This window comes from Nothoprocta perdicaria, unplaced genomic scaffold (assembly GCF_003342845.1).
Source record: "Nothoprocta perdicaria isolate Ctin4 unplaced genomic scaffold, notPer1 scaffold_2, whole genome shotgun sequence".
NCBI classification, from domain to species: Eukaryota; Metazoa; Chordata; class Aves; order Tinamiformes; family Tinamidae; genus Nothoprocta; species Nothoprocta perdicaria.
In genome coordinates this window covers 8,608,292-8,622,490 of record NW_020455204.1, presented here as the reverse complement: position 1 = coordinate 8,622,490, position 14,199 = coordinate 8,608,292, and the positions used below count along the sequence as shown (strand labels likewise).

The window sequence follows — 14,199 nt, the reverse complement described above, 5'->3', positions numbered from 1 at the left end:
CTTTCTTCTCCTTTCTTCTCCTTTCTTCTCCTTTCTTCTCCTTTCTTCTCCTTTCTTCTCCTTTCTTCTCCTTTCTTCTCCTTTCTTCTCCTTTCATTGTAGTATTTTGCAGATATTTTCTCTCACTGATCTGTCAGGGGTGTAGGCCTGGCAACAGTTTTACACTTGGCTGCCAAGTGTGCAAAGTGGAGACTCTTGTCTTGCAAGGTACCTCACTGGAGAAGTTAATGGCTGCCCGGACACTTATGCCTAATTAAGTTTCGCTGGAATTTGCAGTTCCTGGAGACTAAGAAGGTATTTGAGTTTCCTAGACACATTTGAAGTTTTGAATGTGACCCGTGGCCCAAGGTGAGCAGGGGTGGCGTTCGCAGCCTCCGCGCTCCGAAGCCAAAACACTATCAGCATCGTGGATTGGCATGAGTCCAGCGCGGAGCGACGGGCCTCAGGGCTCATTAAGCACTAAGATTTAGGTTCATGTGAGGACATTTGAGACAGCTTTTTATGGAGACAGAGTTTATAATCTTCCATTTTTATTACCACRTTATAATTAAGAGCTATTTATTAGTATGGTCTGGGTGAGGGRTCAGGCATAGCAAAGTGTGTTGCTCAGCTGTGTGCATGAGGAGGAAAGAATAGCCATTGAGGGGCATGCTTGAATACAACCAGAATGGCTCAACTTTGTACTTCTGCTTTTAAAAAAGGGCTTCTCAGCAGATTGTCTAGTGCAGTTTTTTTTAGTGCAGCTTGGCAGTGGACGGAGACTGTGGAGCACTGATCATTCAAGCTGAGTTTTGCTGCTGTGCAAAAGCAAGGTAATCTTATGAGAGGTGTCAGCTTTCCAAGAATGTACGTTAAAGATGTTATTTGGTATCCATATTTTGGACAATCATCCATTTGCTAATTGCTACTCAGTGTTAAAACTAGGTATGAATTCTGAATCTATAGATGTCTACTCTTTGCATCATTCGTTGCGGTGCTAAGTTCTGTACGAGTGACTACCCCTGTGAAGCATTTACCTAATCTTCTCTGTGGCCTTGGTAGGGCAGTCTTGCAAGACTTCTATCCTGTTCACATTTTCASGCTTTGGCAGAGCAATATTCGTGCTCTGCTGTATTTGGCTTCCTTGTTTTTTTAAATCCTATTGATCTGCATTATTCTTTATTCTCCTTTTATTTATCAAACAGGACTATGAGCCTTTTATAAGACAAAGTTACTTCTGTCCTGTTTGTTTAAAAAGTACCTTGTTCATTTACCTTAAATAAATAATACTAGAGATGTCATTAGCAATCACTCAAGAATATTTCYCCCCAAATATTTTTGTGACCTCAAGAGCATCTCTATATTTTGAAACTTCTTTACCACTTCCTTTGCAAAGAGATCTTCTGTCTTTGCGTTGCCTGCTGTGTTTCATCTTGCCTCATTCATTTGTAGGACTGCAATAGTGGACTTTCCTTTCCAACCTGTTTTGGGCTGTTATGAAGCTGCCAGTGTGGCACCAATTTAAAATACCTAGATGTTGAAACTGTCTGTGCTGGTAATTATCAAGTGCTAGAAGACTGCCTGCTAGAATGTAAATGTGTAGAAATTAAAAAGAAGTGTCTGCTTTAAGGTGTTCAGTGGATAGAATTTCCTGAACCCTCAAATAGGAAATGCCTTCTTACTTCAAGTTCATTTCATTAGTCAGCTTTCTTTTTAGAAGTACATTCTGTAATTTGAGCAAGGAACTCTGTCGGGTACATACCCATGCAGCCTGGGTTTATCTGTGAACCACCGGTCATATTAACCTTTATATTTTCCCATTTCTGAAGGGCACTTTCTGAAAGCACTTCTCTTCCAGTTCCTCCTAGAAACAAGATCATCTTGGAGGCTGAATTTGGCAACCATTCTCTGAATATTTTCTTAACTGATGCTTTCTTGTAAGAATTTCATGTGCAGTTTTCTTGGTGCTTTGCATTAGATCTTTTATCAGCTGTTGTCTGAAACGCCTTCTCTTCCTGGCAGAAGTTTTTCACATTCTTAACTGGTGATAAACAACCCCAGGAAGGTCTTGTAGGTTAGTCACACAGTGGCTAGTACTGATTTCTCCCTCTCTGTCCTACTGTGGAAGATATCTTATCTCCTGGAATTTCAAGCCTTGGGGACAGTACTGAACAGAGCAATTGATTCTTCCCATACCCATCAGAGCTGTTTTTCACAGCGGAAAGGAAGTGACCTAATTTCTCCCCACATGAGTGGGAATGGAACAAGTTCCCCCTTCCATTGTGCCTTGCTGCGTCCATGAGGTAGGGCTGCTCTGTGGTTTCTGCTTCTATGCAAGGTCTAACTGTGCTTCATTTAACAGCTGAGCTGCCAAAGAATCTAAGCCAATGCCTGGTGCGGGAGAAAGGGAGGATAGGGGTGTGAATATTGGACTGTAAATGGCAAGAGAACTACAAGGAGAGCAGTGAGGAACACATGATTGAATTTACTTAAAAAAGAAAGAAAAAAAAGACATTCTCATCTCTGACTTTATGCAGCAGGTTACTGTAGCGGGCATAGCAGGATTTGTGGTGCATGGTGGTACAGAGGTCTTGTGTTACTGAGATACAAATCCACTTGTGGGTTTTTGTTTTTGAAGAATACAGCCGTATGAAAAACCCGAGTGGAACCAATGCCTGGGAAAACTGAGGCCTGCAATCAGTGGTAGTTTATTTTGGGGCAAGCCTGGGGCAGACATGTATATCCAGAGCAAGCACGTGTGCCCTTTTTGCTCTCACAAAGATGAATATACCCCTACCCTGATGGCAATTTCTGCACAAGAAGAAGAGCTGCTTCCTTGGAAGGAAGGGTTGGGTGAGGGAGAAAGTGCTCAAGGCAATGAAGGATCATTCAGAGCCTCAGCAGAGTCTGGTGTGTTCAGGCTTCAACATCTGTCTGAACCTAAGAGGGGACCTCACTGCCTTCATTACACTGATCTGCGTGGTCTGACTGATCAATATCCGAGGGAGGGCCTCTTAATATCATAAACATGCTTTTTGAGCAAGTGCCTTCATATGCCCTATTACTACCAGAAAAGGTGGGTTATATAGAGAGAGTGCTATGTAAAGTCACTAAAAAAAGAAATAGTGGAGGCATTTCATTTCATGGTAGGTAGACTGCTTTCTTTTTAGTCACAATTGTAAAGTATTACATGTACTACAATAACTTGTTTTGTCGACTAGTTGCAGAAATGTCATAAGTAACTCATCTAACAGGGTCTGGGGATAGGTCCCTAAAAGTCTATCATAGACATAGGGACCAGCTTGGGCTGGTTTCCTGCTCTGTGTGTCTTGGCACAGAGCTGATGTGGTTGTCTTTGCTAATAGACATGAACGTGGTGAAAGCGAAGGGCTGCAGATTGTGTGTGTGTGTGTGATGGGAAAGCCGAGAGGTTTTACCTTGCTCCAGTAACACTTTTTCTGCCACTGTATTTTCAATGGTTTCCTCAGGAAATCCTGCAATACAAATATGGTTTTGGAAATTTAATTAAGCACGAGAGTTATGCATTCAGCTGGAGTGTGGCCAGCTGAAATTGTGATTCCAGAAGAATATGAAGTTGTTTTATCTTTTGTCTTTTTTTTTTTGTTTTTCTTGAGTGAGGATGGATTTTGGTTTAAAATTTTCAGACATAACCCATGAAATTGGCTGGATTTTTTTCCCTCACCACAGACGTCTGTGGTGCCTTAAGTATCTAGAGTTGCTGTACAGCTAAGTGTGGAAAAATCACTGCTTCTGAGGACAGTCATGTTGCCTTTTTTCAGATACCTGTACTCTGCCGTGTGCCTCTGTGAAGGTTTATGAAAGGTAGACGAAATTTTGGGTTTTTTTAATCTTTTTTGAGTGGTGAAGGAAAATAATAGCTTAGATATTTATGAAGAGGTCACCACACACTTGTGGAATTACAGTCTAATTGGAATAGTTCACCCCACGCTGCTTTTGCACTTCCTCTCGATTCCGCTGCTGGTGAGTGGCCCTGAAGTCAAAGACACCTTGTTTTGATTTTATGGAGCAAATGAACTCCAGGTCAGAATTCTTTGGGGTTTTGACTGAGGTTTTGGTTTTAACCAACAATCTCCATTGAAAGTCCCCTTATTTAATTTGTAAAAGATGTCTTTTAAATTCTAATCTCCAGCGCTTGCAGTCCAACTGTTGGTAGGGTGGAAGGATAAAGGCATTCAGTCTTTCTCCCCTGGGACCCTTGGTGGGTACAAGCATGCTTGGGTAATAGTAATAATTGGACAGCATCCCAGAAATAAGGAAAAACAGGAGCAGGAGGAATTGAGGAGGAAATGCCTGAGAGCAAGATGTTGCAGAGATTTGGAAGCTGATGCTTGATGTATAAAAGGAARCTTCCGTTTTAGCATCAAGTGCATGGTATAATTGCTCAAGGAAGGCGCTCTTCTCTTATAATATGAGGTTTTAAATATTTTACATTAGTGTTGTGCTGAGTGTGTAGAGAAGAAAATATACCTTATGTCTTAGAAACCTGCAAAGACTCCCAAAATGTTTAAAAATAGAAGATCTATTAGTGCTTCTGTGATCTGTATATAAGTGACAGCAAAGAAGAAAGTTCATGTTAGCTGATGGAAGCACCTGCCTCAGTAGCTTCAGGAAGGACAGTGAACTGTGGCTGGACTTTTTTTTTAATTAAAAAAAATTAATTGCACTTGTTTCTATGCAAGATTAATCTTTAAAAAAAAATTAATTGCACTTTTTTCTATGCAAGATTAATCTTGTCCTGTACGGTGCAAACTGAGCATGTGTGTGATGGAAAGAATTAGTGCTGTCTTTGTTCAGCATTACATGAATGACTGCCTGATAATGCTGTCATGCAACAAATAGGCTGTTGCACAGCAATTAGAAATTGAAGCTAGTCTTGCAGAGCTGCAGACATATTTCACCAGTATCATACGTCTGCCTTTCTGAAGTAAAATAAAAATATCTTCCACTTTCTTGCTAAAGTTTTCATTGCTTATTCTTATCGTGGCTGTATTTTTGCAATTTTACTGGAATCAGCTATAAGATTTGTAATTTTTTGCATTTAAAAAATTGTTCTCCATGTGCACATCACATGAAAGAAAGAGTTTGTGTCAAAAACTTCTTGCCTTCATCCTTTTTTCTTAGAAAAATTAAGTATAGGAGCAAAAGATACTCTGCCCCTGCTTATTCCCAGGGTTGCATAGACCTGCTTAGTCTGCGGAAGTTTTGCATTTTTAAAAACCTGTTTGATTGCCCTAGCTCAGTGCTTATGTTCATACGATCCCGGGCCATGCAGAAGCAAGGCCCAGCATCGGGGCTAGGCCTGGGGGGCCATCAAAGCAGGGACTGTTCCCACACCAGGGCTGCCGAGTGGCTGCCACGGCCTGCAAGGAGTTTCCTTGCTCACTAACTCTTTTACGAGCAGCTGCCATGGGGAGCCTYGGCCTCAGGCTCAGCTAAGTCTTAGGCGAGGCTGGGGAAACACATCAAGCCTGGAGTAGCCCTCGCAGTGCGGGTGGAAAGGGGTCGCTGCAAGGGGGCAAAAGCTGCATSTTTTGTGCCCTGGGAGCCTTTGAGCCAGATCTCAGGTGCAAAATGCCTCGTTTTGGGAATGTAAATCAGTAGAGACCTGCTGCAGTCGTTACAACTTCTCAGGTCAAGGTGAGGTACAGGTGAGTGTGAATGGGCACAGAGAACTTGGCTCGCGTGGGGCCTCCCTAGGCAGAGGCACACTCAGTCCTGCGCCTACAGGATGTTTTTCAGCCAGATTGGTGGCTGCTCACAACTTAAGACACTTGCTATTTTGTTGTCTGGGCTCTTGTGCTAGATGAGGCAATGATTTAGCAGCAGCCAGTCTGCTTTGGAAGAGAGCTCCCTTGGGGAAGCTCAGTCCTGGAGCTTCCAGTGCAGACCATTTAGAGATGTTCCCGACATGAGGTAAACACTTCAGCCACAGAGATCTTTCTTCCTTGGGCTTTTCTATCTTGCCCCATCCTATTTCCTTCCTCTTCAGACTCCAAACTGTGGTCTGAACTGTTTTTCATTCCCTTCTGGGGAGATTCCTGTGATTCTGCTTTCCTTCCTCTCATTTTATCCCTCTCCCATATTTCACAGGGAAGCCTGTACAAGCCATTTTGATGATTTATTTAGAATGGATTTTGACATTTGGGGTTTCCATTAAGATCCTTGTGTTTTACTTGCTATTACTGTCTGTGTTTTTAGTGCACACCTGCAATACCAGTTATGGTGCCTGCTGTATTCACATCTGAGTAATTAAGAAAATGGATGCATTTGCTAATGTATCGTTTTTCCCTGAAACAGAGTAGGTACTGCAGATTTAGGATACCGTACAGATGTCACCATGGAAATGGAGTATTCAGAAAGAGGCATCTGAAGGAAAAATTCTTCAGCTGCCTCCTGTAGCATTGAAATGTAAAATACTGGTTTTTGGAGTTGCTGTTGTGCAAATATGAAAAATAAGTTAGTGCCTTTTGGGGGAAAAGTAACGTCTGTTTATGAACTGTAAAATAAAATTCCGATAATAGGTAATGTATGGTCTTTTCATGCCATTCTGTGCATTTATGAGACAAAGAAAATGAATCTTTTGTTGTGTAAATATATTAAATGCATTTGTCATCATGTATTTCTAGGATGTAATAGCTAGTGTTATATTCTCCCTTAAGCAGATGGCAAGTGTAGTCTATGTGAGCTTGGGTTGCAGAGATGTTAACTGTAAGTAGATCAAGGAAATAGACTCTTCACCTCTTGGTCTGTCCTCTGTCCCACAAAAAGTCGATGTCATTCCCAGGTTTATTTCCTGCACATGACTGTGCCAGGCTGTCTGAAGCACAGACTCCAGAATAGAGACTTAGTGTTAGCACAAAGTGATATTCCTCTTTCCCATAGTGGGAATTAACATTTTTAGGGTGTTTTAAACTCTTAGATATTTTACTGTTCCTTTATAAAAATCTTGGATCTGAAGTGAGTGTCTTGGAGTATTAATTTTCTTCCCAGTTGAGGGGACCGGTCTTTGAATAAAAGCATATTGATTTTCTCATGGGATGTGAGTGGTAAAGAAACACAGCTTGTTGCAAGGGGATCTTATAAAGAAAATTCCCCAGCTTTTAGAGGCTTGGTAATTTTTGAAATGTTGTAACAATGCACCACGTCAGCACTTCTCATAGTGTATTCCTGGGCTGGGAGAACTTGGAATTTTCAGTTTTGGGAGGGAGGAGGGTCTACTAGTCTACAGATACTGTTTGAACAAYGTTCAACTACGGTACCACTAACCAGGTCCTATTCTCATGGTGAGATTTGTTTGTTTGTCTTTTGGTCTTAGTTTTTCTGGACTCCCTTTTTATTTGCCTCTTTGCATTTATATTTAATGAGGACCTCTGTTCTCCACAACGTGCACGCAACTCTGGTCTCAACACATATGCAAGGGTAGAGTTTAATTGCGAATAGAGAGGCTGAAAAATAGATGGGCTGCCCCTAAAGGGCATGTTCTTTCCCACTGCCTTGCAGTGGAGAAACTGATGGCCATTTCTTCCAAGCTGTGGTCATACTCAGGTGCCTTTTGGGTTTCTGTGCTCAGGTCTCCCTAGCACACTCTGCCTTCAGACAGTGGAAACATACTCATGTGACAAAATTCAAACAGAACCCTTGAAAACTGAGGTGATTTAGATTGATTTGGGGCATTGCAAGCAATTGCCAAGGTAGTCTCCTGTAGACATTTCTCCTCCTGCCTTTTCTTCATGTTAGTGATGGCTCTTGGGGTAAACACACATGCCTTCAGTAGAGAAGGAAGGGAAGAATATTCCCTTCCTGAAATCCTTACRTGCTAGGAACAAGTGTTTGATAATTTGGGCTTTGTAACTCATTACTTATAAATACTCCTTTCTCATGACAGGTTGCTGAATGCAATAAAACCAGGACTGGTAAAAAAGATCAATAGACTGCCGACCCCCATTGCAGGTTTGGTAAGTATACCAAATGGAGAAAATCTTTCTGTGTTGCTCTTGGCACCTTGATTATATGACTTTGTGATCTTAAACAGCAATTATTTTTGTAATTTGAACTCCCTTTGGAGATCTTCCAGTCTTTTTGCAGAAGTGGGGAGTGTTTGCGAGGCACAGTATATTTTTACAGGAAAAATATCTTAGAGTTCTGGTCTAGATTTAGAAAGACTCAAAGGTGCCCTCTGGAATTTTCGGCCACAAGAACAGTTTTTTGGAAAGAAAGAAAAATGTATTTGTATATTTTGTCTCCTTTTTTGCTCTTTCCTCAAAACACTACAGTCTACAGATAACATTAATTGCAAGATTATCTAGGGAACTGCTTCATGTTGACTTAAAGGGCAGAGTGAAAGTTGGCCGTTACTGGTAGGAATTTGGAAGCCTGCAGAGGACGTGCTGACTGCCCATGGGCTGGACCTGCCCCTTGAGGCCAYTGCACGTGGCTTTCAGGAATGCTGCTGCCCAGGAGGCCACCTCATGCGGTGGCACCGTCCTGGGCCTGCTGCTGTAATGGATGTTGGGTCTAGCAGGACTTGGGACAGAGAAATGCAGCTGTGCTTATTTTGCCTGGAGTCACCATTAGGAATGAAAGGGCATGGAGCGTGTGGAAGGGACCATCCTTAATGCAGGTTGATGGCTTCCCAGGAACTGCGGTTCCTGACACAGTTCTGACACCTCTCGCGCTGTAGCTCCAGTTGTGCAAGATTTGGCCCATGTCACCTGTTGATGGCTGAAGTTCCTGTTCCTGTATATAAATATCATGATAAAGTTTTTTTTCAGGATAGACTAAGTTTTTGTTAATGATAGCTTTAACAGGATGAGGTTGAATTATACATATCTTTTGCTATTAATTTCTAAAATGCCAAAGGTAAGTTAATTATGGATAGGAGGGAGTGCGTAAAAATGACATTACATCAATGATTTTTTTCTAATTTCTGGAGAAAAAATCTGTCTTGGAAGATCTCTATCCTCAAAACATTAACCAAAATGTGCTCTTTAGGCAGTTAATGGTGCAGCAGATTKWTTTTTTTTTTTTTTTTTTAGTATTAGAAAGGCACTTTTTAACTTTTGTAACCTGCTTCTTCTATTAACACGCAGTAATTATTTTCGAAATATTTTTCCCAATAAAGTGTTTGTTTCCTAAGGTGTTTGTTTGCAAAGTGCACTGTAGCTTATGCGTTTTCAAAAAAAAATACTCAAAACATTCAAAAATTTTTTGTTTTTTTTGTTAATTTCTGACCTCACCTGTACCACCATGCCCATGTGCCTGAAAATATGTAAAATGCTGAGATTATCGTCCAGAAATAGTTCTACCTCTTAGCTAACTGAATGCATTATAGGAACCTTCATTTATTTATTGCAAATTCTTTTTTTATCCTAGTTTTGGCTGCCTTGGATATAATTAATTCTTTCCATTTATTTCACCCCCATTTGTATGTGCTGTGCACACCCAGATGTACCATGACGTGTCAGTATCTTTTCTGCCTTGAGRTACCTGATTTTGATCTCTTAGATTTTGTGTCTACCTAGAAGTGCAACCTACCCATACCAAYAGGATTATTTTATTTATTCCTTATAGCTGATACAATAAGCATTTCAATCAGTCACAAGAGACAATAGAAAGGTTTTCTCCCTTTAAAGACTCGTAACTAAAGCTTATGAGTAATTGTAAGCACTCAAAGTGGCTTTTGTTTCATATTTAACCTCCAGAGACACAAATGCTCATATATCATGCAGTTCTACCAAATTTCTACTTCAGTCTACCTTAATTCTCTAGATGTTTTTTATTTCCTTTCTTGCTGTAAGGACAAAAAAAGTGTTCTTTACTGAAGGAAAATAACTAAAATTCAAGCCTGTCTTGGAGTCATCCTGAGACGTTCATGTGGGAGTCTTATTGGCTGTAAAAATTTTGCCTGTACTTGGTGTTTGAGTGATTTCTCATAATGCTACTGTGAAATATTATGAATAACTGATCTGTTTTCAACAGTTAGAATTTTTCATGGAGTTTAAAGCTAAATGAATCTGCAGTTTTTCTGAAGTACTTATCCACTGGCTTCCTCATGTGGTTTAAGAGGAATGGCTTTTTTGCAGGGCTTTTGTATACCAGAAAGTATGAGTCGTGTGAGTATAATTTATTTGTTATTGTATGGTAGTTCCCAGGTAGGGAGTAAAGGATCTGAACACCACGGTACTAAACACAACTGAATTTGAAAACTAAGCACAGGCTGTATAAATACACAAAGGTGATCTTTGTCTTGTTGCAAGTCTAAGGCAGGATATGGGATAATACATAACATTACATATAGAATTACATATGCTCAGCTTGGCAAGCGTGTTTGTGATTTGCTTTGATCTCCAGAAGTGCCGACTGGTTCTGTTATCACAGCAGAAATGATGCATTGCTTTAATGAAAGGGAACATAGGACAAACCATCCTTTTGGTATTCAGACTTACAGGGAGTATTAGATTTGATTAGATGCTTTCTCAKTCTTCTCATTATTCATTAATCCAGAAAGCTTAACGCTCCCACTAAAAAGTGAATTCACAGCACACCCAAAGAACATGAAACCCATGTAGGAATTGCTGAATATGCTAGAAGTGCCATGTTTCCAGCAGAAATGTCAGTGGGTGAGAAATTGATCCTGAGCATCTTCGCTTCAAGGCTGCCAGCTTTCCAGAAGCATCATTTCATGTGCTTAATCATGCAAGCCTGAAAAATATTTTGGCTGAGTTATTAATTAGAAGACCAGAAGCTGCAAAGATGCACAATGATGGATTATTAGAGTACAAAGAATATGATGACGCTAGAAGTGATTTTTATAAGACGAGCAATTTTTCAGTGAGTTGCTTTCACCTTCGTTCTTKTTTTTAGTATGACATTTAGAGTGGGCAAAACTGATGTGTAAAGATTTTACCGATTGTTATTTTGTTCAGTGGGTCATATAAGAATTTTGTTACTTACAAAGAAAGAGAGTTTTTTTTCTCAGCATCGTCTTAGTTAATCTTTGCCTTTAATGGTGACCACTGTATGTTGGCTATATTTTTYCTTTAAGAAAAAAATCCAGATTTAYTTCCTGTCACTGAATAATGCTACTCTGTGAGAAAAGAAATGGTTTCTGCCTTATCTTTTGTTTGACAGGGTTTAGCAGAGTTTATAGCATTACTTCAGTTCCTTGAACAATCCCCCCAGGAGCTCAGACACTTCAGAGACTGTGTGAAAGAACCTCACATATAATAGTAGGAAATAGCCAAGACAGGGCTGAAGGGCTGAACTTTAGCTTGTGTCTTGGCTCCTGTTGCAACACTACTGAACAAAACTTTGTTTACTGTGGCATCCGTTTTTCAGCTTGTGTAGGGTCCTCATCTATGTGATATTTGTATGATTTAGGAATGCAAAAAATAGCTCTGCAAAAGCCACCTGGTTGCACGGCTATTGTATCAAGAGGAACATAGCTGTAACCTGCTGTTTAAAAACTTTGTTCCTGTGACAACAATATTTCTTTTCAAGATTATTTTTCTTAGGAAGATTTTCTTGGCAATATGGTCTTTGGGAGCTTGCTGTGGATCTTGCTAAGAACTGCTACATATCTGTAATTGTAATTTTGTAATTTGTAATTTGACTTTCATGCAGTTGCGTAAATTCCAGTATATTTTTGATGGAATACCTTTAGGAATACCTTCAAGATATTTCAACATTGTATTGGCTTTCAGGAATTTGCCCTTTTTAAGTTAGCTCAACAAACAGGACTCTTTTCTTCAAGCACATATGAACTTGAAAATATAAGACAGAAATATAGAATAGTGCATTGTGCAGAACTGAAAACAATTTGAAAATATAGAGAAATAGATGGAACTTCAACTGATGTACATTATTTTTTGTCAAACTTTCCCACTATTTTGTTTTGTTTCTCTTAAATATGTTTTTGTTTGTTTTTCTTAAATATGATCTTCTCATTCTTCCTTTTARCGCCCTGCTCTCCCTTTAATTCTTTGGAGTATTTTTTTGAAAGAGCCTGCTGCTGCTGCAAGGCCTAAATTCGCATTATGGTTTTTGCTTTAGTTATTTTGTACTTTTTATTGCTGCGGGAGAGCYGTCGTATCCATAAAGAAGCCGTGCTGTGCAAGCTGTGTTACATRTGAAGTAAACAGAAGCAAAATTTCATAACTGCCTCGAAACAGTAAGCTCGTGGCTCTCGGGTCCCCCGGCCACTTTTGTGCCTGTTGATGCAACGTGAAGCAGCAACCACTACAGCTGGAGTCTGTCCGCGTTCCTGCGGCTCTTCCTGGCTAAACAGCGACCCGCTTGGCCTCTCCTCCTGAGCCCGACCCCAGCTCTGACATCTGAATATTTGAGTGGAGCAGCACTTAGGGCCTGGCCCGTGGTTTGGAACAGCTCTGTGTGCTTTGGCTCACCAGMTCCTGTAATGTGATGATCCCTTCTCTGAAAGAATAGTGTCCTTAAAAAACAAGTTCATGTCTGCAGCATCCTCGTATGCTTATTTTTCCCCCAAGCTTTTTAGACTCTTCCTTTGAATTCATTTTCCATCTAGTTTTTCCTGCTTGTTTGATTTGGTGTTATCTGAGTCGGACAGAGCTACGTTACAAAATTCCCATTTAATGGGAATTAATATAGCCACATGCTGTACTTGTAATCATTTCTAAATTTTATGAAGAATACAAAAGTAAACTAACAGGTGTTTCTTAACCAGGCTGTTTATATATGGAGCCTGAATGGAACASTCTGCAGTGACAGTTAATTCATAAGAGAAGATGAAAGCAGCCATCAATTCAACTTTGGCAGCCGGCATAGAGAAAGTGGCATTTGGGAAAATGAGATGGAAACCAATAAAAACGAAAGCTTTAAATTGAAATTCAGCTGTTGTTCTAGACTGGATTGCAAGTTTTTATTGCTCCCAAGTAGCTTGCAAACGTTGTCCAGAAAGCATCGTTCTCTTCATGCCGTCTAGAGGAGGACTGGTGAGCCAAATGCAAAACACATAACGCTGGCATCTCGTTAATATTTTGTTGGATGAAGTGCATGGACTTGCCATGCTGATGGATCTGGCACAAAAATTCACTTACTTTTGATGCTGGAAACTAATGATCACGGTGACAGTGGCATATGTGCTGGAGACGTATCCCACTGCTGCACTCGAGGCAAGTCTTCATTGCCCTGACTTCTGAGTTTAAACTTTAATCTGATTTATGGAGGTAAGAGAGGCTGAAATAGTAGAAAATGAACCAAAAAGGTGAGCCATCCGGAAAGCAAAGGGAGGTGAATGACTTGATCTCATTATTTGTTTTTGATGGACTGAGCTGAATTAAGCCACAAATTTCACCCTCAGAGCAGTGAGTTCAGTCAGCTCCTCRTGATCTCTGTCTGTCATCCCGCCCTAGTCACCGCTCTGTCCTTACCTATGAGCTGGACTTTCGGGTTTCTGGTGGCCAGAAGTAGAACCTGCAATGAAGGACATCTTGGTTGGTTCTGAAATGCTGGTTGTGGGTCCCAGTGCAGTTCCTGCGTGCGTCCCGCACCACCGGCACCAGCCAGAACATTCAAACACAACTTCTACAGACCAGCCTCACTGTGGTCTATGAAGTCCCTTTTCATCTGGATCTCTTCTTGGCACAGAGTGCATTTGATTAGCTGAGCTGGTCATGAATGGAGACCACTGCTTGTCCTGCTAAATATACTGTCCCTTCCTGACATGCTCTCCACCACTGTCCCTTACTATAAGCTCAAGTCCATCACTGAGCACCCAGAGTGCCTTGGACAGTTTCTTTGTTGGCCAAGATGCCAACATGAAGATGCCAACATGAAGATGCCAAACATGGGTGTACACGAACCTAGTCATGGCCTGTTCCCAAGTGGGACAGGTTAGGATTCAGAAGGGCAGTTTCACAACCATATTAAATGGTGCCCCAGGTGCGCTGAACTCCGTTACTGAGAATGTCATGGCTTGGCTTGGTCAAATGCTAATAATATGTGAGCACTTTGTGGCAAAGATCATCTGCTAGTCTGTTTTTGTCCAGCACCTCACCCCATGAGTCTTGTTCCACGGCCAGGACTCTTAGACAGTGTGTTAATACAAATAATAAATAGCACTTACAAAAATATCGTAGGCATTCCTGTGTCATTCACAGGCTGTTTTTAGATTGCTCTTCCAACTCAAGTTTTCGACCATGG

General features: G+C 40.8%; 1 protein-coding gene across 4 annotated transcripts in view; it reads left to right on the top strand.

Annotated features, from left to right (window-relative positions):
- The window catches only part of LIMCH1 (LIM and calponin homology domains 1), a 159,703-nt gene that overhangs the window by 62,105 nt on the left and 83,399 nt on the right, over nucleotides 1-14,199 (top strand). For all 4 annotated transcript variants that reach the window (XM_026037419.1, XM_026037423.1, XM_026037422.1 and 1 more), the window contains exon 3: nucleotides 7,907-7,976. The gene's annotated coding sequence lies outside the window, so the exon portion shown is untranslated. The remainder of the gene's footprint in view (nucleotides 1-7,906; nucleotides 7,977-14,199) is intronic.